The 27,522-nt window shown below is 47.3% G+C and overlaps 1 protein-coding gene across 2 annotated transcripts in view; it reads left to right on the top strand.

The window, feature by feature from the left end:
* The window catches only part of LOC132026653 (S-adenosyl-L-methionine-dependent tRNA 4-demethylwyosine synthase TYW1-like), a 200,409-nt gene that overhangs the window by 123,509 nt on the left and 49,378 nt on the right, over positions 1 to 27,522 (top strand). The window lies entirely within an intron of this gene.

Here is a 27,522-nt window from a genome sequence, read left to right as displayed (position 1 = left end):
TTATTTTAAAAGATTTTATCTAGTTACTTGACACAAAGGGAGCAGGAGAAGCAGAAGAGAGAGAGGCAGACTTCCCAGCGAGCAGGGAGCCTGGGTGGGACTGGATCTCAGGACCGGGACATCAGGACCTGAGCGGAAGGCTTTAACCCACTGAGCCACCAGGAGCCTGTATGTGCCCTTTCTTAGGTCTTCTCGTACGTCATGCTTACTTTCCTGTTCTTTCAGAGCTCATGTCCCCTTCTGATATCTCTTTTCCCTTAAACCCGTATCTCGATGGTTGGTATTTTCTGTTAGTTCTGCCTCTTGTTCTCTTGTAGCAATCCCCCTTCCTGTCCTCTGGCTTTGGCCCCGTGGTTCTCTACACTTTACCCAACAGATAACGGGAAGACCCGTTCAAGACTTAGTTTCGTATTCCTAGTGGGGTTTGCGAATCTGCATTTTGAACATCCCTCCTCTCTCTCCTTTGCCCGGCACGTACTTCACCCTTCTCTGTCCGGCCTCAGAAGGCCATACGTCCTGCCGACGGGCCCACTGCTTCTTGAGTCTTGAGTTCCCTCCCCGGAGCCTGGGTCACCCTTTCTTTCCGTGTCTTTGACCTGCAGAAGTTCTTTGTGACCTGCGGGGCTTGGCGTCTGAGCACTTCAGGTGTGAAGCCTTCCCCAGGGGCAGATCGCCGCCCCGTCTCTCTCCTTGGGTTTTGTATCGATAAACGTCATTTCTTTTGTTTTATCTTTGCTGCTTTTCTCCTCAGCTGGATTCCTCGCTCCTGTCTGAGCTGCACACGAGGTCTAGCACAGCACACTTAATGGTATTTCAAAGTGATCCTTGGAAGGATGAATGGGTGGAAACCCAGCGGACTCAGCAGTGCTGAGATGTACATACACATTTCCGGACTGTTCAGATGTTGAAAACTTCCCCTCCCCCTCTTTTGTGCTGGAGAAGTTAAATCCGTACCTGTGTTTGGTGATTTGGCGATTAAGGCTGACGTTCTGTAGGCAACGCGGAATCAGCACTTGGTTTCCGATCTGTCTTGGACTCTTTATAAATGATCACGCTGGGTGGGTGATTCATAAGGCAGCCAGGCTGGGTGCTTCGTGGCCTCCTAAAACCTCGGTCTCTGGACTCCATGCTTAGCTCTGTGGCCATTACCTGTGGCCGAGCTGGGAGCTGCGTGGCCTGCGAGTGGGAATGCGCGTAGGTAGGAGGCAGCCAGCGGGAGCCGGCATCATGGGACGCGTCTGAGATTGTTAGCCGCACTGTGTTCCGAGTCCGCTGCGCAAGACCGGAACTGCGCTTTACTAGATTGGCTTAATAGCTTCTTTTCTCTTTTGGTCAGAATTTTCCACAAAACGCATTCTTACCTCGAAGTCACAAGCCTTTGCATGTCCGTTTCCATTCTGAGTACTTTGGATTGACTCACTGAGAGTAATGCAGTAACTTGAAGTTATGCAGTATTTTCTAACCTGTGAGCTTTTTACCCACAACATCATTATTGTGTCCGTGTAACTCTGGTTGGAAAGGTTTCCTTGGGCTGTCGAAACAATCCACCGGCCGATGGGCACCTGGGTGGCTCCGTCGGTTCAGCATCCATGACTCGTGATCTCAGCTCAGGTCCTGATCTAGCAGGTCGTGAATTCGAGCCTGGTGTGGGGCTCCGTGCTGGGTGTGGAGCCTGCTTAAAAAAATGTGAAACTGTGTGCTGGCAGATCAGGGCAGCCACATTCTAAGCATTTTGTAGCAATGAGTCCCTGTTTCTTATTATATGGTTTACGTCGCCGTTTAAGAAAGAGTATCTGTTATCTGTGGCAGGAAGCTGCTCTGAAAACTTTTCTTAATTATAGCAGTGTTATTTCCTTCTGAATATCTAATATCATTGATGCAGTAGATACTATCAAGAAAGGTCTGTTTTACTGCTGCTTAACACTCAGAAATAGAACACTTACATTGCAACTGTTCTTAGTAGGTAGGGTCAGACTTTAATCTGGTATCACTGAGTTTTTAAATAAAAACTTTTAAATAAGAGTGACTTTTCAGATTTTTTTTTTAAGATTTTTTATTTATTTATCAGGGGGGCGGGGAGAGAGTGAGGAGAGGCAGACAGAATGGCAGGCAGAGGCTGAGGGGGAAGCAGGCTCCCCGCCGAGCAAGGAGCCCGATGTGGGACTCGATCCCAGGACGCTGGGATCATGACCTGAGCCGAAGGCAGCTGCTTAACCAACTGAGCCACCCAGGCGCCCACTTTTCAGATTTTTTAAAAAGGATTTTATTTACTTATTTGACAGTCAGAGATCACAAGTAGGCAGAGAGGCAGGCAGAGAGAGAGAGGGGGAAGCAGGCTCCCCGCTGAGCAGAGAGCCCAATGTGGGGCTCGATCCCAGGACCCTGAGATCATGACCTGAGCTGAAGGCAAAGGCTTAACCCACTGAGCCCCCCAGGTGCCCCTCAGATGTTTTGATTAGAATGTCTGTACATCTGTACTATTATCTTTTGTACTTGTTTAGGCTTTTAGTACTTGTGTACTTTCTTGTTACTTGTTTTAAACAGAGAAATTTGATTTGTCCCAAGATTTTCAGCCTATTTATGAGCTAATGCAACCCAAAGTAGAAGAAGGTAGGAGGATTTTTTTTTTTTTTAAACTCTTGGCAAGTATAGTGTTTACGCTTCCAGATCTTTATCCTTTGTCAGAATGTTCCGTTTCAAATATGAGAGAAATATATTAGTACTTGAGTATGGGGAGCTAAAAAGCAATTCCATCAAGATATCGCAGCAGAAATGTGTTAGCTTCGATTTCCGTCCGCAATAGCTACTTGTCAAACAGTCCTTTTTTGAAAAAAGAGAAATCTGTCTTGTACAGGACAGTGCTGCCTGCCTTCGGCAGTAGACTTTTGTCAGCGGTGCGACCAGACGTGTTTCTGCCGGCACGCGGTTATGGCAGCGTGAAGATCCAGTAGGACAAGCGATAATAGCAGTATGCTTGAAACCTCATATTGGAAAAGAAAAACAAAACCGTTTTCTGCATTACACTTTCTTGCATATCAGAAGTGAACATTAGCACTCTTTCTGCGGATCTGAGTGTGCTCTGACCTGATGTTACTGGAGTTGATACTGTTTCATGGTTAAGAAGGGCTTATTATCCGTTGACATAGCTTTGTGTCTAATATTTAGATATCAAGGTATCCGTGTGGCCCGCAATTTGCAGATTGAAAAACAAACATTGGGTGTGCCTGGGTGGCTCCGTGGGTTAAAGCATCTGCCTTCGGCTCGGGTCATGATCCCAGGGTCCTGGGATTGAGCCCCACATCAGGTTCTCTGCTTGGCAGGGAGCCTGCTTCCCCCTCTCTCTCTGCCTGCCTCCCTGCCTGCTTGTGATCTCTGTCTGTCAAATACATAAATAAAATCTTTAAAAAAAAACAAACATTGAATATTTGACCTCCTTATCCCTGATCATAAAAATATTATGTGTTCATTCTGGAAATTTGGGGAAAGTAAAGAGAAATATAAAGAGGCAAGGAAAGAAGTTACCTATAAATCGACCTGGAGACAACTACTGCTAACATTTAATCCTTTAGGGAGTGCTTTTGTATTTCTATCATTCAGTTTAATATGTTGCTTTTGTCGTTAAACTCAGGTCGTAGCGTGTTTCCATGCTACTGATACTTCTGTGTGACCTTCCCGTTAAGGATAGCTTAGTCTAGGGCGCCTGGGTGGCTCAGTGGGTTAAGCCGCTGCCTTCGGCTCAGGTCATGATCTCAGGGTCCTGGGATCGAGTCCCGCATCGGGCTCTCTGCTCAGCAGGGAGCCTGCTTCCTCCTCTCTCTCTCTGCCTGCCTCTCTGCCTACTTGTGATCTCTCTCTGTAAAAAAAAAAAAAAAAATCTTTAAAAGGCAGACAGAGAAAAACAAAAAAGGATAGCTTAGTCTTCCATCTCGGTGTGCGATTGTAGAAACTATTTATATGTTGGTTCTGCACCCAGTTCCTGGCACAGAACTCCTAGAACGTTTGTAATTTTCTAAGTGGTAACACAAGAGCATGAGTATTTCGTGTTTGACCCCAGACTTAACATGAGGCTCTTAAACCCCTGGCAGATCCCTGAGTGGTAAGGCCACAAGGACCGTCGTTGCTCTAGTGAGGGTGGGCTGGGTGGGCTCCTGGGTGGCTCCTAGATTGAGGGCGGTCACCAGAAAGACCGAGCTGATCCGAAGGTTGGAATTTTCTGCTAATTCTCTCCATTTCTCTAGAGGGGGCGAGGGGCTGGAAATGGAGTGAATAATTGCTCAGACCCATGTGAGAAGCCTCCGTCGGGGGCTTGGGGAGCTCCCTGGTCGGTGAACACAGTCACACCCCAGCTCCATGGGGACACAAGTTCCCGGGCTGGTCCCAGATCTCACCTGTCTCCTCGCCTGGTTGCTCATCTGTATCCATTAATAAATGGCAAATACGCGTAAGTGTTTCCCCGAGTTCTGTAAGCTGCCTTAGCAAACTAACTGAATCTGTGGGGGGAGGGTCATGGGAACCTCTGATGTCTATGGCCCATGGGTCAGAAGCACAGGTGACAGCCTGGATTGTCTCCGGCGTGTACAGTGGGCTGTGGTGACAGAAATGAGTTAAATTGTAGGACACCCAGCTGGGGGAAGACCCCTCCTACGTGGTGACCAGAAGTGTTCTGTGTGCATTACCAGTAAGGGACACACTCCGGAGACAGCACAGAGTTTCCCCTGGTTGGCCAGTGGGGCCAGCAAGAGTGTGTCGTGCTCTGGCGCACTTGTTTAATGGGGGGACCCAACAGTAAGTCCGGTTCCTGTGGTTTTTTTTTTTTAAATAAAGGTTTGTTTTCTAGAGAGAAACACCGGAGTAGGGGGAGGGGTGGGGGGAGGAGGAAGAGAACCCCAAGGTGACTTCTCTGCACCCTACGCAGGGCTCGGTCTCAGGAGGCTGGGGCGTGACGGGAGCTGAAATCGAGACTCGGCCTCGGAGCCGTCTGAGGCCCGCAGGCGCCCCGGGTCCCTGTCTTCCTCGCCCTTGGGAGGCAGCCGTGGTGCCTCTGCTGCCCTGGAGACGCCACGTACACACTGGGTCATTTCTCGCGTCAGGTCCAGCCAGAGATGGCGCGTCGTGTTTAACGGGTGTTCTTGTCACCTTCGTGGTGGAGGGAGGAAGTGTTGTGTCTTACCATCTGGGGGATCTTGGATGCGGTGGAAAAGCGTGTTCTCCTTCCCTGCCTTTCGGATGAGCGAGCGCCCCCTCCGCCGTTCCGACTTGCTCCCCGCTGACTGAGCCGCCTCCGTCCCTGATGCCGAAGTCTGCCTTGAGCCTTAGTCCGTCGGACTGCGGTCTGGTCTGTGCCTTATTGTCATCCTCTCGTAGGCTTTATCTTGCTGTCCACCTCCTTCTGACCCTCGAGCCCTCTCCACGGGCCTCGGCGGGTGTTGATTCCAGGCGGCCTGGGTTGATGCCGTTTCACTCTCCTCGCTTGACGAGAAGGATGCCCTGGTTGTAGCCATTTCTGTGGTCAGACCGCGACTGCGCGCCTGATCTCTCCAGGAGTGGCCTCCGAAGCCAGTGTCCATAGACCGACGGGCTCCCTCGGGGGCCAGGAAGTGTGTAGTCAACAGGTTTTCTTCAGCCCCGACCTCTACCCAAGCTTGTGTCAGGGAAAGACGAGCGTGGTGCGTCTTAGGGTCACGTTGCGGCGTCAGTCATCCGGTCATCGGGTCATCGGGTTGCTGCCCAGACGGCTGGGAGTCAGCCGCGTTAGCGTGCGAGCACGTCCCCGGGACAGTCTCCCTGCGGCCAGAGGTTGGTAGGTCGAAGGCAGCGGGGCGTGGGCTTGTTCAGGAGCGTCTGGAGAGCAGTGAAGGAGCCTTGGGAGAACCGGCGTTGGAGCTTTCGAAATGGTGCGGAGAGTGCGAGTCTGGGAAGAATTTGGTCAAGTCTGGTGCGGCCCATACGAGTACGTCGGTTACCTACAGGTCAGAGAAGCAGTTAGGCTCCGGAGAGAGGAAAGGATGAGGAAGAAGAAACTTGGTTTATCAGTTGGTCTCCAACGCCGATGTCGAAAGGAAGTAGACGGCGTGAGTTGTGCAGGTGCCGCTGTGTAGTGGGTCGGATGGCGAGGATGGACGCGGAGAGCGAACTCTAGATCCTCCCCTAACGAATGGGAACCTTCTGAACCCAGAGCAGCAGCGGCATTTAATGAAGAAACTAAAGGTGTTCCCTCTCATCAGATAATTGTCCAAGCATATCTGCTAAAATCCAGTTTGGAAATAGGTATTACTATTACTATGAAGAAATAAGGTGACTCGTATGCCACCAGACATAAGATAAAAAACACTCCATGCTGTGCGTCTTCCGGAGCGCTAACTGTGTGTGTGTGTATTTTACTTACAAAATGAGATCATACCATACGTACTTTTACAACTGTACTCTTTATTTATAAGGCCACAATTAAAATATTTATTGAAAATATCAACTTCTGTCACCATAGATTAATTTTGCCGACTTTATGGCTCTAACAGTTTAATTTTGCTGTTGGCAGCCTTCCATGACTCCCTCCTTCCCCTCCCCTGGTTTATGCCCCACGGTGCCTACATCCGGCACTCAGGAACGTGGAAGGTCTTCCTGCCCACCACGGTACTCCCCGCTCCCATCACGGTGTGACACGCAATTGCCGCACGATCAGAATGCGTTGACGCACTTGCCTCTTGGTGTGTATTTGGTTGTTTCCAACGATTAGTCTTGGTGGGTAGTTGTGAGCTTGGGGTTCCAAAACACGCCTAGGTTTGAACCCTGTCTCCTACCACCTCCTGGCTGTGTAGTAGTGGACACAGGGCTCAGCTTTCTCATCTGTGGGATGGGGTTAATGACCGTCCCTACCTCCTAAGATCTAGATAGAAACATCCAAGACATCATGGAAATTTTAAAATGTAACGCCCTCTGTCCCCAGTCTTGTGTATAGGATTGATTTGGGACATTTAAGACGAGACCGCACGTAAGATGGTAAATACCAACGTCACTGCCATCTAGGTTGAGAAACAAAACTGCGATAAATTCAGCTGTCGACCCGGTGGGCCTCGCTTCTGTTACGCTTCCTTTCCTCTCTCTCAGGGTGATCAGTACCTATTTCGTGTTTATCATTCCGTGCTGTTTCTGTACTTCAGCCCGTATTTACAACTCCACGAGCAGCTGTTTTCCATATTTTAAAACTGTACATTATAGTATCACCCTATAAATACCGTGCTGCAACTTGTCCTTTCTTGGGACCATTTGAAAAAAATAAAATTCCCTGTTTCACCCATTTTTACCTGGTCAGCTCAGTGGCACCAAGTACATTCCTGTGGTTGTGTGCCCGTCACTGCTGTCTCTCTCCAGAGCCGTCTTCCCAGACAAACTGCCCACGAGGCGGTGACCCCCGCCCGCCGCACCGCCGCTTCTGCGTGTTGGTTTCGTATTCTGCTCCGAGGTTTACTCAGACACGGCAGCGGCCGCGTCGCCGTCCGTTCGCAGTGTCGCCCTCGTGCTCCCGCGCTGGGCGTTTCGGTTTTCTGCGGTCTCCGGCTCTCCGCGAGTGTAGACGGGAGGGTCTCACGCGCCTGGGCAGGCGCAGCTTCTGTGGGGCCCGTGGCCGGCCGCCAGCGTCGCTGCAGGATGCGCACGTCTGCCCCCGGATTTCTTTTCTCCCGGTGCTTCGGGGACCGGCGTGGGAGACTTGCCGTGGTCCGTCCTCACGAACAGGTGACCCTGCCGGCTTTTTAAACCGACTCGGTGTCTGCTGTGGCTTTGTCGCACGTCCCTCTGGCGGGTGCGCGTCGTCCGTGTTGTGGTCCGTCTCCGTCGTCGCCTTCAGGGGCCTCGCCTACTTCGCCACGGCCGCGTCAGACAAGCGTTGGGGATTCCCGGGAGTGTTTCTTTCAGTAGTGCGCCCCCCTGACACGGTGGGGTTTGTTTCCTCACTTCCCGAGGGTCCGCTCAGACATCACCTGTCGGAGCCCTCGGCTGACCCCCGGCTGGCCGCAGTCGCCCTCCTCAGCAGCGTGCCCGGCCCTCTTCCCGCCGATCTTTCTCGTGGCGCAGGTCATGCCCGGCGCGCGCCTGCCGTCCGGCTCGTCCCCAGTCCGACAGGAGCCGCGGGAGCGGGGACCTTGTCTCGTTTGCTGCTGGACCCTCAGGGCCTCCGACCAGACGTGGCCCGTGCTGCGCATTTAGTCAGTGTTTATGGAGTGACGATAAAAACACACGTGTGCGGCGCTCGGGTTCCCAGAAGGGACCGCCACCTTGCGCTGCGTAGTTAAACGGATGCTCAAGGTTAATGAAAGACCCCATGGATCCCACTTTATGAGCTCCAGCCGGGGGTGCCTCCGGTTTGTTAGGGAGCCTAGGGAAAGACTCAGATTCCTGCCGCTCCAGAAGACGTCCCGGTGACGGGGATGCGGGTAACCACCCTTAAGTCTGCCGTCTCCCCTCGGTGCCTGTGGCCGCTGGGGAACGCTCTCCCGTCCGACGGAACGGACACACGTGCTCTCCGTTCATGTTGCCTTCTGCTTGACACATATGGGTGTGCCATGCAATTTCCCTTCCAGGGTGTGCGAGTCAGTGATTTCAGTACATTCACGATGCTGGGCGACCGGCCCTCCTGTGTCATTTCCGAACATCTTCATCAGCCCAGCCTTTTGTTTAAAATGTTAAAACATTTTTTTTAAAGCCTTTATGGTGTGTGCTTCGGTCTTCAACTCCCTGTGTGTCTCCGTAGAGTGTGTCCCGCCTTCCAGGACTGTTGCTCCTCGGGGTCAGCCCACAAAGCCCACACAGGCCCTGTCCAGCACCGCCTGGCCGTTCCCGCGGTGGTCAGCTGGGTCTACCCTCCCCAGCCCTGCTGGCCAGACTGGAGGCTGGGTTCAGCCTTGAAGTACATGTAAGGCAGACATCGGACCTTGCAGAGGGCTTAATTGCTATAAGTTTTTATGTTTAATAATAAAGTCCCGATAGCTAACGTTTGTTAAATGGCGGCTTACTGAGTTCTAGAACTGCTGACCCGTCATGTGTGTTGTTGTGCTTGTGTTTGCTCATTTGTTATGAGGTAGAGATCGATAAAATGGAGGCTTGTGAAGTTGTTTGGCTTCTTGGTATTTCTTTTTTAACCCACCCTTTTTAAAAGATTTTATTTATTGGGGCTCCTGGGTAGCTCTCAGTCATTAAACTGGGCTTCTGGGATGGAGCCCCGCATCGGGCTCCCTGCTCAGCGGGAAGCCTGCTTCTCCGTCTCCCACTCCCCCTGCTCGTGTTGCCTCTCTCGCTGTGTATCTGTCAAATAAATAAATAAAATCTTAAAAAAAAAAAAAGATTTTATTTATTCATTTGAGAAAGAAGGAGACAGAGACAGAAAGAGCACGCGGCGGGGAAGCCTTGTCAGCCGCCACTCCGTATCCGGAAGACAGGAGCGGGTCCCGCGGCCGGAACTTACCACCTTTCCCTGTCTTGTCACTCTGTGAACCGGGGCAGAGAGACGCATTTCTGTATTCTACGGTGTGACGAGGTGGAGATTTTCATGGGTTTGCAAAAGTCCGTGAAAACATTATCACTGTGGAGTTCTGTGATGGTCTCTTGCCCAGGCAGATTTCGCCTGATCTGAATAACGAGTTAAATTATAAGTGGCCTGTTGTTTCACGCGGGAAGGAAACCTTTTTGGATTTAGTCAGCGTCATCACGTGGAATTCGGAGTGCTGCTCGAGGAGCGAGGAAGACGGGCAGTCATCTGCACTTCGACGCAAGGCCGGGCCGGGTTCTGTGTCCGTACGTTACAGTGAGGTCAGCACGGAAAGGTAGACACGACTGACCGCCGACGCTGATGTCTTTTAGGGGGTGGACAAGTCACAGGTTTTCCTAGAGGTGTTTTTGGTTGAGAATTGGTCGGCTCAAGTGACCTTCCTCCCTCAGGTTTAGAAAGGAAGGTACTGGACTAATCAAGTCCTCTGGGTCCCTCCTGTCCCGCAGCCGCCCCGTCTTGATTGTAGTTGCTTCTAAGACTCAGACTTTCTCTTCACCCCTGCCGAGTGCCGGATTACAGAATATTCCGAATGCTGCTGCTTTAAGCGCATACTTGATGGCCCTACCTCACAGAAGCCCCTGAGCGCTCTTTCATTTCTGGGGATAAAATGCTCCTAAGCCCGCATTAAAGGAATTCCAGCGTGGTTGGGGGCAGTAATCCCACGTCCATCACCACTGGTTTAAACAAAGCCTCTGGGAGGCATTGCTGGGGCCCAGGGACTTGGTCTGCGGAGCTGAACATCGCGGCTCCCCCTTGGATAGAGCTGTGTGTCTCGAGGTGGGCGGCCTGTGGGGGGACCGCATGAAGTGCCCTGCGCCAGCGTCCTGCCGGAGGGCTGTGCCTTCCTCACTGTGTGCTTAGTCAGGGCCTCCCTGAAGAGGCGTCACAGCCCCTGTTGAGACGCCTGATCTTAGCGGCAGGGAGAGTCCCACGCTCCCGCCCCAGGAAGAGGGACCTCTTCCTGATCGATCATCTGGGCACCGGGAAATCGGTTTAGACCGAGAAAGGCTGCTCATCGGGAATCGGCCCGTGTTCTCGTTCAGTAGTTGAGGTGGCTTTTGAGAAACCCTCTGGGCAGCTCCCTTAGCTTTCATGGGTCACAAGAGGGTGACAAAGTCCTGTGTGACCTTCTAGGCCAGGGCATCACCATTTCCCTGTCAGTACCCCTCTGTGTTTACTCTGTGGGCCCCTACTTCGGGCCACCTTAGACCAGCGGGGGCTCCCTGCTCTGTGGGAACCCTGGGAAATGTCGTGTCTAGCCGAGGCATCTGGATGGTGCCAGACAGGAAATGTGGGGCGTGGAGTTGGTGGCCCTCCTGGCCCGTCAAGGACAGGTAGTGATTTCTGAAAATCTGCGGGAACTGCCGGCAGCTCATCCTGTATTCACCCACGCCGAACACTCTGGTAGACCTTCTGAAGAAAGGTCTGATTCTAACTGATATTAGTTGAAAGTGATCAGGAAAATTTGACAAGGGTAAGGTCAGCGGCGTGTGTACGGTTGTCTGCAGCCAGGATCAAAAGCCACAGGAGTAGGTATGTGGGGACCCTAGCCATCCTGCACCTGGCAGAGCTCCCTTCAGGGGGTCCGAGCTACGGCACCGCTCAAGGTGGGGAAGGGTGCTTTGCATTTTCTTTTTCTTTTTTTAAGAAAAAACACTGTAACTCCTTAGAGGCAGGAGAAATTCAGTACAAGAGGGAAATTCGGAAAAGAGTTTTGATGCAAACATCTTCAGAACATAATCTTCTCTGTTGCTTTACGTGGTGTGTATTGTCTGTGGGTCCTTTTCTGTCTTGAGTTTTAAAATGGAGCACATTTCTGTAACACTTGGAGCAAGTATATTCAGACATATACATACAGCGGCGCCTGGGTGGCTCAGTGGGTTAAGCCTCTGCCTTCAGCTCAGGTCATGATCTCAGGGTCCTGGGATCGAGCCCCGCATTGGGCTCTCTGCTCAGCGGGGACCCTGCTTCCTCCTCTCTTTCTCTCTGCCTCTCTGCCTACTTGTGATCTCTGTCTGTCAAATAAATAAATAAAAATTTTAAAAAAAGACATACATACACACATTGATAAATGTGTGTGCATACATTTTTGTGCTATCTCCACATTTATTTACATATATATAAAATACATATATATGTATTTTGCAGTATCTCCAAATAAAAAATTTAAGTCTCAAAACACAAGAAACTGTAAAGATCATGTATGAAAAGTAAGTTCTGTTTCTCTCTTAAGGATTATTTTCTTTGTGAATCATATTCCCTCCTGACCTGTTAGTGTAAGAAGGGAACGATCCTTTGTCTTTTGCCTTTAGAACTTATAAAGTACTTTCAACCCTCTCGTTTCTTTCTTGGAATATTTCTCAGCCGTATGACAGTGTGTTTTGGGATGGGGATATTTTTGAAAAAAAGATTTCTAAATCAAAGTTTAAAATAAAGTAAATAAAGTTAGGAAACTTTAAAATGCCAAATATTTTAAGCTTAATGAAAATGCTACTACCAATCATTAAGTAAAGGAGTGATAAACCCCATAGGGAGATAAGCCAAAGATACTCACCCCTTCATGGAAAATGAGATACAAATGACACATAAATGTAGATTAAAATGTCAGTGAGGAAGCAAGTGCTCTCCTGCATCTCTGGTGAGAACATAAATTGGTACAACCTCATCTTTGAAGGATGCTTTTATGCTTTATCTATTAAAATAAAAAATGCATGTGCCCTTTGAGTGAGTGGTTCGTATCTGGTAATTTACCCTGAGACATAGTTACATCCACATGAAGTGGAATATATGCAGAATCGTTCATTGTGACATTATTTACAACAGCAGACGTCTGGAAGCAGACGACGCATCCGTCAGCAGAGAACCAGTTAAGTTAAATACTGTGCGGCGTTCCGTGTACAAAACGTGTTACTGCTTTTTGACCCGAGTGTCTGAGGAGGAGGGAGATCTTCGGCTGTTTTCCTCTTTGTACCTTTTCAGAGTGTTCCTGCTTTTTAAAAGGAGAACCGTGGGAAGCTGCCCCAGGAAGACAATTTTTCTAGAGAAAAGAATCATAAATACCATTTTGTATTCCTTTTCTTTTTAGTGTTCGCAGTCCTTACTGAGGCTCGGCTCAAGCAGAGAAGGCGTTGTAGGAAATGAAATGCTCCTCACAGAGCAGAGGTTCGATTGTAGGCCGGGTAATAGTGGGTTCGAGAACGCAGGACGTGTTCGTTGTCTCATGTACGCGTGTTTTCCTCTTAAGCACTGTTCAACACTGTGTATGTTTGCTTTTCCTACACAGTCGACCCAACACATAAAATAACCCCCGAGACTCACACTCGTCACCCGGCAATTGTAAACTTGCTATTTCTTTACCATTCGGTACGGTGTTTACGGAGAAACAGAGACTTTTCTTTCAGATTCCATCGCCAGCTTTTGTTGTTGCTTTTTTGGTTTTTACCCTTTTGAGGCTTTCTGACAGTGCTTGTTTCTGCATCACGTCTCGTCAGAGTATTTGGTGGAGCCCCGTGGGGCTCTTTCCCGTCTTCAGGAGGTGAGCATAAGGAGGTGTCTGAGTGTACCAGGGCGCACGCCAGCTCTGTGACCTTGGCGAACCACCGAGCCCCAGGAGAGCCTTTGCTTCCCACCGGTCAGGTGGGGGTAAGAGGTGTCCGTGTGCGCCAGCCGGTGCTTAGGGAGTGAGTGACCCGGCGCGTGTGAAACTCTGAGTCCATGGTCGGTGTGCGGGCGGGCTCCATACATCAGTGCTCTTCTTAATGAGATTAGCTCAGACTTGAACAGTGGTCATGGGCCTCTTAGAATAATTTTTGGTCACAAATGATTGTCGGTGTTTCAGAGGCTTGTTTTTACGGTGCTCCTTTCGGCCGACTCTTTGAGTTTATTTAGTTTCCAGTCCCGTGCGAGGCCAGGGACGTAGTTGGGTGCGGTCCAGTGCCCGGAGAATTGCAGTCCTCTGGGGACGGACGGACAGTTTCAGCGGCAGGTGGCGAGTGCTGGGAAGAGGCGCAGGGACTGTAAGACCGTAAGGAGTGTCTGGGATCAGAAGCTTCCTGTAGGAGGTGGCTTTAACCACTGGTTAGGACTTAAGGCATAATCTGTAGGGGCCGCAGGTGGGTAACAGAGTTACAAGTGGGCTTCGCTCCAGCCCTGGTCTCCCGGCCGCCCAGCGCTCCCGAGAGCCCCCACTCCTGCTAAGGTGCATCCCCAGTGGGAAAGGAGAGCGGAGCTTGGAGATGGAAGAAGCTCGTGTGGCTCCTTCGCAGGTTCCGTTCTGCTGGACTGCGGGGCGGGGGGATGACAGGAGGTAAAGGCAGTGTTGGGAATTCTTCAACTGTGGTTTAAAAAAACAACAAGGGATCTGTGCTGACCCAGAAAATGCAAGATGGGACTTAGAGACCTCACTGTCTGGACTTTTATAGCACCTGGCATACCCAGAGTTTAAAAAAATTGTTAAAATTGGTGGTCCTAAAACCACTCCCAGTCGTTTGAAAGTGAAAAAGCATTTTTTAATGTAAATTCCAATTATTTACTTTTTTGACCAAAAAATTATGTTGAACAAAGACATTCATAGTAGTTGTGTCACTGTGGGGTTGTGGGTGATATTTTAACCAGTTTTCATTAAAAATAAAATCTATGATAACATTAGAGAAGAACAGTTTATATTTTGTCTTTCAAGTTTGCTATAATTTTATATAGGTCGTTACCGTGGCAGTGGATAATGTATTCAGTAGAAATTTCTAGAATTTGATGGTCTAAGTAACCAATACACAGAGTCATATGCATCTCGGGCAGAGGATTTTCAGGGCCAAAACTGTTTTCCATTTGAGAAAGTGTCTTTTACATGAAGCCTGGTGTACATTAAGGTCGGCCCTGAGTAGATTGTGGCTTGAATGATGGTGAGCAGTAGTGACAGCCTGCGGCTCAAAAAATGATTAAGTGGCTTTAAAGATCTAGCTGTCTACAGGTTGATAGAATTTTATCTACCCTTTGACTCCAGCTCTTGTATCATCAGATCACCTGAAGGCTATAGGAAGAGACAACCTCTTCCAAATCCAGGAACACCCCATAGACCGTCTCCCCGTAGGGCGTGGGTTTCGCAGTACAAGGACTTTCTAATATCCAGACTTCCTGGAGCACAGGGGTCTTCGCTACGGTGTTTTTAATTGATATTTACAAGGGCAAAGTTTACAAGTCTTTTTCAAAACATACTACAGCATTCGACACAGAATGATGATGCGAGGACCGTCCTGAATGACTTCCAGGTGCAGCCGGAAGCTCCCCAGAGTCCAGCGCGGACGATTTGAAAAGCTCACCAGGTGGCCGCGGGGGGCTTGGCTTCTCGGCGCCCACCCCGCGGGAGGCCGCTTCGCTGCGCACCCAACTTCGTGTCTTTTCAGTTGTTAAGTCGAGAATTCGTGTTTAACGTATGTTACAGACTGATACAGTAGTTATTAATGTTTATGGACATTTTACCTTCTTTTATTTTCATTTTAAGAAAGTCTGTGGAGATTTTTATGAGTAACATTTTAATTTCTCTCACTTCAAACAATGGGAAATGTGCTTCCTTTGGCATTTTTATGTGTGATGTTAGGTTTCAGGAGCGGGTCACTGCTCTTAGCTGGAAGACGACTGTATTGCTGATGTTTCATGATGTTTAATTAACCAATGACCTGACTAAAGCATTGTTTCTTAAGATGTCACTTATTTGTTTGAGATGGGGAGAGGCAGCAGGAGAGGACGAGGGACAAGCAGACCCCCTGCTGACTCCCCACTGAGCAGAGCCCGATGCGGTGCTTGATTCTGGGAACTCAGGACCATGACCGGAACTGAGGGCAGACGCTCAACCTGCTGAGCCACCAGGTGCCCCGCGGTATGATGGTTCTTGGTGTGTTTGGGGTGTTTCTCGTGGCCGGTTTGTTTTAAGGTCCTGAGGTCCCAGTTAGTTGACTGTGTGTGGTCAGTTTCGGGGGCACAGTTCAGTGATTCGGCACGTGCGCACACACCCGGGGTCATGAGGACAAGTGCCCTCCTCTGTCCCCGTCACCTGCTCCACTCACCCCCTCCGGTAACCATCAGTTTGTGCTCTTCAGTTAAGTCTGTTTCTTAAATTCCACATAAAGCTGAAATCATATGTTAAATTCCACATAAAACTGAAATCAAATAACATATGATTTATGACACATGACAAGAACTTAACAGAAATACGTTCTGACTTACTTCACTTAGCCTAATTCTCTTTCTCCCTCCGTGTCCTTGTAAGTGGCAAGATTTCATTCCCCCCCTTTTTAAAGATTTTATTTATTTAGGGCCACCTGGGTGGCTCAGTGGGTTAAGCGTCTGCCTTCAGCTCCGGTCACGATGCCGGGGTCCTGGGATGGAGCCCCACCTCGGGCTCTGTGCTCAGCAGGGAGCCTGCTTCCCCCCTGCCTGCTGCTCCCCTGCTTGTGTCCTCTCTCAGACAAATAAATAAATAAAATCTCTTAAAAAGAAATGCTTCCTCGAGCGCCAGGCATCATATTGGCCTTCCTGAGCTGGCAGTGTGAGGATGGATACAAGAAGGAGCACATCTTCTTCTTGAGATGAGTCGTGTAAGTCTTGCATTTACATCTTGTTGTAAAACGTGGTCCCTTAGCACGTCCTGCTGAGGGAGGTTGGGAAGTGCCATCTTTGAGGGGAGCGTACTGTTGTCCTTAAATAGTGGAGGCATTCTGCTTGGCAAGGAGGAAGCGGAGAATGGGGTTACGGGTGACTAGCAGTCTGCATCACTGAAGTGTGAAGTTCAGATGTTAGACGGGTGACAGCAAAGTAAACTTCTTAAGAAGAAAATATTTAAGATTAAAGAAATCAACTGATTTGGAGGAAAAGTCCCCAAATATTTGCATATGGAAGATTATGAATGCCCATTACCAAAGTATTCTCCGTGGTTTGGTAGAGGCAGAAGGCAGATCGCCTAATGTTTGTAGGAAGAACAGAGAACAAATGTATCTTGGGAGGAGAAGGGAGACAAAAGTCTGGGATTTCTTTGGGATGGGACGTGTTATTTGTTGCTTGGTTTGCAGTGGAGCAGGCCTGAGCATGAACATGGAGGTAGAGGGCAAGATGCAGACAGACGTGACCTTACGCGTCTCAAATAGAGGTGTGTTTTATTTGTAATTTCTAGACCAGTGGTTTCGTCGGTGTCTTAGGATTATTGTGCATTATTGTGACGTATGTGTTCAGACAAGTGATATTCTTTATCCTCATTCAGCACAGTGTATTTCGTAAGATTCTTTTTTTTTTTTTAGTGATCGTCATAGACATCCCATGGGAACTAAGGTCACTTAATGATGCTTATTTGAGGGGTAAAATTATTTGTCCTAGGGTGCATAAATCATGGGTTTTCAGGCACCCAGACATATGAAACAATGACCGTCACTTTCAGTTTGTTTTTACTGGTATTTATTTTGAATTTTAGATAATATTAAGGGAACATGTGCTTGTTAGTCAGAGGTGGTCTGGGGTTAGAAGTGGTCGTGATCCACTGCCGCCGACGGGTATCACAGATGTCATCAGTCCTCCGTCACCGAGAGACCAGCAGGCTTTCTTCCTGCCACTTTGTGGATTTCATCTGCTCTAATTTCTTTCAAGTGGAATAATTCAAAGCCATTCATCTCAAAGCTCATTTAAAAATGTTTTAGCTTAGGTATTGCCATCTTGGATATGAGAGTTGAACCTTTTTATGAGCATCGTAGAGTTTGATTTATGAAAAGTTAGGAGGAGAGGGAAATTAAAAGAATGGTCAGAAGTGAATTTCTTCTGCTTATTGAAACTCGAGAGAGGGAAGTGCTTTCTCAAATTGACATTTGAAGACCTTTATTAGTGCGTTTGGGAAATGAAGATAGTGGAGACTGAGTTCGGTTTGACTTACGGTAACGGGAAGCTAACCTGCTCCTCTGACGTGGCCCGTGAGAAGCCGGTACACGTGGCAGAAACTCACTCGCCACCTTCACAGGAGGAACAAAAATGATGCCATTGGTTTCTTCCTAGTCTGAGATATTGGACTGAAATAAATACCACTTACGTCCTGTCATTTGCACCTTCACGCCATCCAGCCACACAGTGGGGAGAAAGGTGTTTTGCCTGTAACAAGTTAGAAATGTTAAAAACCACATAAATAGAATTTGAGCAGCCCTTCAAGTTTATTAGCTTCATCTCCACCAGTTTCAAGAGTCTTTCTGACATAGCTTCTAGCTTTGGAGCCTGGGGTCCCATCTCAACATAGGGGGAGACACCGACCTGGCGCGGCGCCTTCACAAAACCTCTACCGTCCGTTTCCCTTTTCTCCTGTTCCTGGCTCGGGGTGGAAGGTTACCCTCGTTTGACTTGATGTACTTTGAAAACATCCAGCAGACACTGAAGGCACTTAGGACGCCTCCGATGTAGGTGCGTTTGTGCACTTGCAGCCCGCCACAGCGCAGGGGCCTCTCTGTCTTTCCCAGGAGCAAAGCACTGATTATTTCGAGGTTCCTGCTCAGCAGTTTCTGGGGATGTCGGCATGTAGGGCTGAGGGCAGGCTGGAGGGGAGGAGTGCACGGACCACCTCCTGCCCGTCTTTTTTAGATGGTTCCGCTTCGTGCAGTCGTGTTTGGAATACATTGGGTTCTTTACCGAACGTATAGAGGTTATATTCTAAAGAGTCCATGTAGTAGGAAAAGTCACATTTGAAGACTTTAGCACTTAAAGCAAAATTCAGATTGAAGTCAGAAATTATAGTGAATCAGTGAAATCCCTTATAAAAACTGTGTTCATAGAGAATATTAATAACATTTTATAAATCTTTAATTAGTAATGGGTACTGTTAAATTAATTTCTGCTTCTCTGTTCTCTGCTTGCAGTAGTATTTTCAGACTCCCCTACAGTACCCACATGATAACTACAAATTTATTTTGTTCTATGTTCATGCATAGGAAATAATGCCTTTGCTTTTTTCTTCCTCTTTGACTTACGGCTAAATTGTTGACTTTCAGGTTTCATTCTGGTTTAAGAAACCCAGAGAATAAGTAGGGTGCTTGAAATTAAAAGCCTGGGGATACATTTTATTTAATGCATTTAGTTGGTCAGATTTTAAAATGTTCTCCTTAACAGAGTTAGCTGCTTCTGCTTAACTTTATCCCAGATCTCACCCGAATTTATCGAAACTACAATTTCCTGTTTCCTAATAGGTTCCAAAGTTTATTCTAAGGCCTGGGTTTGTTTTGTCCTTGTAACTCTCGTGACTATAATCCAAAAATCTCCACTGCTCTACCTTTTATTTTCTGTCCTTTTTTCTCTAACACTAGGTCTCTCTTTTGTGACCCCTCCCTTCTTAGTGGTTCATTCCCCTGTGTTCTCTCAGTTGAGGAGGATACAAGTCTGCAGGCGGTAGGATTTTACATGCGGAACTAGCGATCGAGGGGGGGACCACTGTGTCTAGAGGCAGCGTCTGACAGCAGTTATTTCCCGGCAGGCATAGGAGAGACTGGTATGGGGGTGGCGGTGCAGGTCTTGGCCCAACTGTGACTCGCCCCTGCTTTTGTCATGAAGTCTCACTAGGACACAGCTGGGCTGCTGGCTACGGACCGTCCATGGCTGCTCTCCTCTTAAAATGGCAGAGGAGGGTAATTGCCACCGAGACCATTTGATTCCCAACGCCTAAAACGGGACGAGTTTGCGAGCCCTGCGTTGGACTCACCTGGGGTGGGGGGGGGCTGGGGCCTTGCTGGCTGCCTCGTCACCGCTGCTGCCCTCCGTCCTCCTGAACCCGGCTTTGTTCACCCGACCACCGTTCGCTTCCTGAAACTCTGGCCTCCCGTGGTGTCCTAGAACCTGTCACGCTTCTCCTTCTCCTTCTGTTCCTTGCCACCGTCTCCCCCGTTAGGCCTCTCTTCAAACCCTGTCTTTGGGGTGTTCCGCAAGCTTCCGTCTCAGGCTCGCTTTGTGTCTCGTGATCTTGCCCGAGCACATCTGTCTGTGCTCCCCGCTCCCCAGCCCCAGCCCCGCTCCCCCTCCCTCTCCTGAGCGCTGTTTCCTGTTTTCTCATCAAATGTGCCTCCAGACCCGCTCACCTGTTGCTCTCTGCTGGCTCCTGGGAATCCGGATGCCCGAAGCCCGCCCCGTCTGTGTTCTCAAGCCTCCGTTCCTCCTTGTCCCCCGTCTTCCTAGCAGCAGGGCTGTCCTGCAGTCCCTTTTCCCCGGGAGGAAGTCAGTTTGACTCTTAATTCACACTTACCATGGTTGAGCTGAGCGTCTGCTGTTTCTTGGGCTTCCCCAAAACTCCCAAAACAATACTTGCACAGTATACGTCCTTTTAGGCTTAGGGTTGTATATGCACATACGAACCAGTATTTTTTTAGGCATCATATTGTATGTACTGTTTTGTTTGTGTTTTTTAAGACAAAAAACTACTCTGTCAAATTTACTCTCATAAAGGACACAAAAGGATAAACCCCAAACCTCCCTGTTCGAGCCTCACTCCCTTCATGCCTTAAAGCTCGTTTCCCGGAGACATTTCTGTTGACTGTGGAGGCGTCTCCGGGTGCCCGCCCGGCTCAGTCGGTGGAGTCCGCAACGCTTGACCCCAGCGTTGAGAGTTTGAGCCCCACATTGGGTGTGGAGCCTACTTACAGAAAGAGTATCTTCATCCACAGATGTAGCGCATGTATGCTGTACTTGAATTTTAAAAATACAGATCGGATCTCGCTCTCCACAGTGCCTGTAGCTTGCCTTTTTCATCAACACATTTTGTTCCTCGGTCTGAATACAGATAATTTTACCTCATTCTTTTATAGCTGTACCCATGGGGCTGTTATTTAATCGTTTGCTGATGGAAGGTTATTTCTGTTTGTTGCTAGAAGCACTTGAGTAGGTTTTTATTTTTTAATGAACTTGTACTTCGGAACAGTTTCAGAGCTGTCGAAAAGTTACAAAGACAGCAGGGACAGCTCCCATGCACCCCTGTTACTGTTCCTCTGCTTTCAGCGTGCTGTGTTGATGGTACATTGTCATAATTCATGAACTAATACTGATGCACCAAATTCACATTTTATTCCAGTTTCCCTTTTCTGTCCCGGGTCCCGCATTGCACTTAGTAGTCTTGTCCCCGTGGACTTCTCTTGGCTGGCCTGTCTTCAGACTTCCCTTGTTTTCGTTGCGTTGGAGGTTTTTAGGAGCACTGGTCAGGTATTCTGTAGAAGTCCCTTGATTGGAATGTGTCTGATGTTTTTGGGAAGAAGATGACAGAGCCAAAATTTGTGTAAATTAGGATTCTCTCTGGGGTGGCTCGGTTGGTTGAGCATTCAGGTCTTGACGTCAGGGTCATGAGTTCCAGCCCCATGTTGGGCTCCATGCTGAGTCTATTTAATAAAAAAAAGGTTCTCTCTTTGAGCTGTGAAGTTCTGTGGTTTTGATCACCGCACATCGTCATGGACCCACCGGTGGAGTATCAGATAAAACAAGTTCACTCCCCGAGAGTTCCCCTGTGTGTCACGTCTTCAGAATTCTCCACCTCCCCTGAAGTCCCTGGCGACCATGGACTCTGTCGTCGTGTCTTCTGTGTGCTATATAATTGGCATCATATGGTCTGGAGCCCTCTCGTACTGGCTTTTTTCACTTATATTTATACATTTAAGATTCCTCCATGTCTTTTCATAGCTGTAACTCATTTCTTTTTATCATCAGTACTTCGTGATGTGGATAATTCCACAGATTATCTGACCCTCCTTTGCAGGACATCTGGGTTGCTTCCAGTTTTGGGTGGTTATGGATAAAGATGCTATAAACGTTTGCGTGCAGGTTTCTGTTGAGTTAAGTATCTCGGCGCTCCGTTGCTGGTTGGTAAGTCTGTTCAGTGCTCTACTGAACTGCTCATGCTGTCCTCCAAAGGGCCGGTACCATTTTGCATTTCCCCAGCAATGGAGAGTTCCCGTAGCAGAGCGTTTCCATCAGCGTTTGGTCTTGTAAGTGGTTTGGTTTGGGAACTTCCAGTAGCCACATAGTTATGTCTCATTGTTTTAATTTGTGGTTCTCCAATGGTAAATTGTGTTGAGCATCTTTCAGTACGCCTGTTTGCCATCTGTATGTCTTTTTTCTTGGGTTGTTTGTTCAAATCTTTTGCCCATTTCTTAGTTGTTTTTTTTTATTGTTGAGTTTCAAGAGTTCCTTGTATATTTTGGATATGAAATATTTATCAGATATGTGCTTTGTGAATACTTTCTCTCAGTCTGGTTTGTCTCTCATTCCCTTAACAGCATCTTTCTCAGAACAGAAATTTTTAGTATTAATAAAGTCAAGCTTACTGAGTTTTTTACTGAGGTTATGCTTTTGGTATTGAATCTATAACCTCCTTACCAAACCGAAGGTCACGTTGATTTTCTCTTATGTTTTCTTCCAGAAGTTTTATAGATTTGCGTTCTACATTTAGGGTTTAAAAAATATATATATATTTACTTATTTGAGAGAGAGGGAGAGAGAGATTGAGCATAGGTAATGGAAGTGGCAGCAGGAGAGGGAGAAGCAGGTTCTCCACCGAGCAGGGAGTCTGATGTGGGGCTCCATCCTAGGACCCTGGGATCATGACCTGAGCTGAAGGCAGATACTTAACAACGACTGAGCCAGCCAGGCGCCCCTACATTTAGGGCTGTGTGTGTGTGTGTGTGTGAGAGAGAGAGAGAGAGAGAGAGAAAGGTGTAAGGTTTTCATTCATTCATTCAATTGGTGGACATCCAAATATCCTAGCACCATTTTGTTGAAAAGACGGTCTTTTCTCAGTTGAACTGCCTGTGTTCTTCCTTTGCTAGAGATCAGTTGACTGTTTGTCTGGGTCCATTTCTCAGCTGTTCTGATGACCTGTTTGTCTTCTTTCACCAATTTACACTGTCTTATCTACTGTAGCTTCGTAGTACATCTTGAAAATGGATCGTGTGAGTTCTCCGACTTAGTTCCTCTTTGGAATTCTGTAGGTTGTTTTAAGTCTTTTACCATCCTGTGCACTGCGGTCAGTTCCTCGGGGTTTGTGAAACAGCTTCCTGAGATTGTCGCTGAGATCATATCGACTCTGTAGATCAGGCTGGGAAGAAGTGACATCCTAATGGTATTGAGTCCTCCAGTTCATGAGCACAGACTGTGTCCCCTTTTATTTAGATTTTCTTTGATTTATTTAATCAGATGTTGATCTTGAATATAGTTTTGTTAGATTTATATATAAATATTTCATGGTTTTCATACTATTTAAAAATTTTTTTTTAATTTCAAATTGCAGTTGTTCGTTGCTGGTATGTGGGAAAGCATGTGACTCGTCTGTTCGTCTTGTGATCCTGTTGTTCTCACTTAATAGTGCCAGGAGGGGTTTTTGTGTCCTTTTTTTTGAGATTTTCTGCGTAGACAGTCATATCATCTGCACATAAAAACAGTTTTATTTCTTCCTTGCCAATTTATACACCTTTTATTTCTTTTTCTTCTCTTATTGTTGAGTCTTGTTGGATAGGAATGGAAGGAGGGGGCATCCTTGCCGTATTCCCAGTCTTAGGGGGAAAGTGTCCTGTTTCTCACAATTCGGTATTGTATTAGCTGTGGCTTCTTTGTAGATAGATATTCTTTATTGTTATCGAGGAAATTCCCCTTTATTCCTAGTTTGCTGAGAATTCTATCATGAGTAAATGTTGGCTTTTGTCAGATACTTGACTGCATTCAGTGGTTTTCTGCATGACTTTGTCGGCACTACCCTGTTGATGTGTGATGTTGCATTTTTTGAATACCGAACCAGCCTTGGATACACGAAATAGATCCCAACTGCTCAGCATGTGTGTAATTATTTTTATACATTATTAGATTCACTTTGCTAATGTTTTCTTTTTAAACCTATGCTCAGGAGAGATACTGACCTCAATTTTCCTTTTTTATAATCCTTTATCTGGTTCTAATTTTAGGGTAATACTGGCCTCAGGATTCTGAGAAGTGGTGCCTCTGCTTCTGTTCTCTAGAAGAGACTGTAGTAAATTGATATCATTTCTGTCTTCAGTGTTTGGTAGAACCCAGCTGGGCTTGCCGCTTTCTGGAAGGTTATCAATTATTCATTCAATTTCTTTAATATATATAGCCCTAATCAAATGTTTTCTTCCTGTGTGCATTTGATCTTCGGATTTTGTCCATTTTATCCATGTTATCAAATTTGTGGGCATAGTGTTATTTGACTATTCCTAGATTATTATTTTATTGTCCATGGGATCAGTAGTGATGATCCTTCTTTATTTTTGATCTTAGTAAATTATATTTTCTGTCATTTTTCTTGGTTAGCCTAAGTAGAGGCTTACCCATTTTAGTTTATTTTTTTTGTCCCTTCAGAGAACTGTCTTTTGGTTTTGTTGATTTTTTTCTCTATTGGTTTTCTTTTGCACTGTCATTGATTTCTGCTCTAATTTTTATTATTTCTTCTACTTGGCTTAGGCTTAAATTGCTCATCATTCTCTACTTAAGTGAAGGCCTGGATTATTGATTTTTTTCACTTAAGACCATGTCATGACCCTTTGTGTAAATATTCTATTACACTGAGTTTATTTGCTGCATAGTTGTTCATCAAGTGGGTTTGCTATTAGGCTTTAACCCACTGAGCCACCCAGGCGCCCCTGAACTTTTTTTAACCAATGTCCATTGTGTTAATGTATACTTAATTATTTGTGGTATTAAGACAATTTGCTATATTTTTTTGACCATTTGTATGTATTTTTTTGTGAAATCATGTTGTGGCTCTTAACCATTCTTTTGAGATGTTTGTGATTTTCATTAACTTGCAAATGCTTTTTATTAAGGACTGAAGATTTCTGTGTGTGTGTGTGTACACATGTATGTGTGCATATCTAGCTGTTAATTTTTTTCATTATCGTATGAAACAGGGTTCTTTTTCCCTGTGTTGGTCATTGATTGCAGCAGCATCCGTTGTTTGAGCAGTTCATTCCCTGCCCCATGCTTTGTGGTGGCTGCCTGCTGTAGTCATGTTTTCGTATATTCATGGATGTTTCTGAACTTTCTACTAGTTATACTGATTTTTCCTTCCTGTCCACTGCCACGCGGTCACTGCGACTCTGTAGGACTCGGTGGGAACCTCTGAAGCCCTTCCTCCTTCATCAGTCTTTTCTTCAAAACTGTCTTGCTGGTTCTTAGCACCTTTATGATACGTTTTCATATGTGTGTGAGAGCCAGATTGTCCGTGTTCGTGTGTACAACCACGTACACACACACACACACACAGCTTTGGGGTGTTGATTGGAATTGCACTGAATTTGTAGTCTAACTTGAGAAAGTTGCCGTCTTTATGGAGTTGTATCTTCCATTTATCACTTGTTAAAGTTGCCTGCACTATCACTTTAATTTTCTTCTGCTGGGATTTATTTTCTAATTGTGGCTCCCTGGGGAATGTCACATTTCCACACATCTTCTGAAATTGTTTGCAGGCTCTTCTTGAGTAGGAGTTATTTTTGCTCACGGGGTGCTCTGTCAGGCTGCTGGGTCCAGTCCCTGGTCACAAGGCTGTCCCAATATATTTTTTCCGCTAGCTTTGTCTGTGGACTTGGCATTTTTCATTTCATCTGTTTTGCAGCGGGATGGCTCAAGAGATGAACTTGAAGTGTCCTTTTGGCCATATGTCCGTTATACCTACTATTTGGTAAATAATGTGAATTAGGTAAGTAAGGATTTTGGATGAAAGGCTTAATTTCTGGCGTTTTAGTGTCCGTGCGGCGGGTGCTGTCGCCCTTCTCGAGGCCCATCGTGCTCTCATTCCGGATGCACTTCCCTGTGAGTCAGACGTGAGCCAGAGTTCTGTGTACACAGGCACATCTTGTCACCGTGAAGCTTTCCAGGGAGGAAATTTTACAGGCTTACTTCACAGACTTAGTCACCTTCTGATGAGTCATCCCCCACCCCAGCCACGTTTAGGCACCGGGAGGTTAGTTGGTGGGTTAGCACAATCTGAACATTTCTCAGCTGTGCAGTGTTTGCGTTTGGACAGTGAACTCCCCAGGAACGGAGCCTTCAGTGTGCAGCATTGGGGACTTAAATTCATGAGTTGTTACAAGCAATGTTTCTGGAGAAACAGATCTGTAGGGTTTATTGAATTTAAGGATGTATGGTTTCTGGCTATTCCATAATCCTTTCAAGTTTCCTTCCAGTAGTTCTGCAGGATGTTTTGGCTCTGTTGAGAGCCTCATCCGTCTGCTGTTCCCTCTGGATTCGGGTGTTTCTGTTTGCGGCTGCTGCAGGGTGGTAGATGGACCTTGTCTGTGGGAACATCGCCAGAGGCTGTACGTTTTTGTCAATATCCGCAGTCCTGCAGGTCCATGTTGTTGCTTCGGGGACGGAGGCTGTGTGTTCTCCCGGGTGTAGGCAGTGACATGATCTACTTACCGAGTTTTATGACGTTGTTTATTCACTTGTATTTACTGTTCTGTAGGTGGGCTACGGCTTTCCTTCGCCTCGTGGCCTCGTGGCGGAGGCTTTAGACTAGATGTTCTCTGTCGTGGAAGGCAGAGAGTGGCCCTGTGATTTCTGTGCTCAGCCCTTTCTTCCTCTAGAAATGTTACCATTTATTCATTCTCTTTCATTGATTTGTGTTTGGTCTTTTTTCTTTACATTCTCGCTCCCTTATTTATCTTTTCTTAAAAATTACTATTCTCGGGGCGCCTGGGTGGCTCTGTGAGTTAAAGCCTCTGCCTTCGGCTCAGGTCATGATCCCGGGGTCCTGGGATCGAGTCCCGCATCCGGCTCTATGCTCAGCAGGGAGCCTGCTTCCTCCCCTCTCTCTCTCTGCCTGCCTCTCTGCCTACTTGTGATCTGTCTGTCAAATAAATAAATAAAATCTTTAAAAAAAAAATTATGATTCTCCTTCCTTTCCCGTGCATTGCCATGTTGTGAAGTTCTGTGTCCGTGGTCTCGCCACAGGCCGTTTCCACCCAGTGAGGACTCCCCGCCCCTGTTAACACGCCGGCCGAGCCACGCCTTCCACTTTCCCCCAAGCTCCAGAGAATGGAGAAACCTGCTCCATATTACTTGTAGGCTCTTCTGAAGCATAAATATTGCTGCCTTTTTTATAATTTTTTTATCCTGTAATGTGAATTTTTTCCCACTCTCGCGGATTTATTGGCACTTCTGAGCTTTCTCTTCTTGTGGCTTCTCAAGAGATGAGCCCCTTTGCCTGTATGTGTGTTTATGCGTTACAGTGCGTGGCTGCGTGTGCACGCGTAGCTCACATGCACGGTTGCCCCCTCCTCCTGCTCCTTCACACGGGCGGCAGCGTCCTGCTGGTTAGCCCTGTTGCCAGGAGGACGTCCAGTTCTTCCTTCCTTCTTGCTGTTGTCGGTGACTTGCAGAGGCACGTGGGCCTTCAACTCTGGGCGCTCCGGCTCGCATCCCCGTGGAGAGGCCTGGTCTCCTGCGGCGCCGCTGAACTAAGGCAGATCTTTTTCTCTGTCCTTTACTACGCTTCCGGTCTTTGGCCGGGAGACTGTGGTTTAAGCCGTCTGCTATAATGGCTAGTCGAGATCAGGAATATCAAGAGACTGTTAAGCTGATTCAGTCTCATCTCAAGACTCAGAACTATTAAAAAGTGAGTGTGTGTGTGTGTGTGTGTGTGTGTGTGTGTATGTGTTTTCTGATCCCACAACTATTGTTATATTTCCTTCCAAACCTGTACAGTGTTGTTTTAGCCTTTTAAAAATCCAACACTATTACATAAAAATTTCCCTCATCCTTAACTTTCTTCTAAAACCAGTTACTCTCTTGGGGCGCCTGGGTGGCTCAGTGGGTTAAGCCGCTGCCTTTGGCTCAGGTCATGATCTCAGCGTCCTGGGATTGAGTCCCGCATCGGGCTCTCTGCTCAGCAGGGAGCCTGCTTCCTCCTCTCTCTCTCTGCCTGCCTCTCCGTCTACTTGTGATTTCTCTCTGTCAAATAAATAAATAAAATCTTTAAAAAA

This window comes from Mustela nigripes, chromosome 11, assembly GCF_022355385.1.
Source record: "Mustela nigripes isolate SB6536 chromosome 11, MUSNIG.SB6536, whole genome shotgun sequence".
Classification (NCBI taxonomy): Eukaryota; Metazoa; Chordata; class Mammalia; order Carnivora; family Mustelidae; genus Mustela; species Mustela nigripes.
The sequence above is the reverse complement of the archived record's forward strand: the minus strand, read 5'-3'. Positions and strand labels throughout refer to the sequence as shown.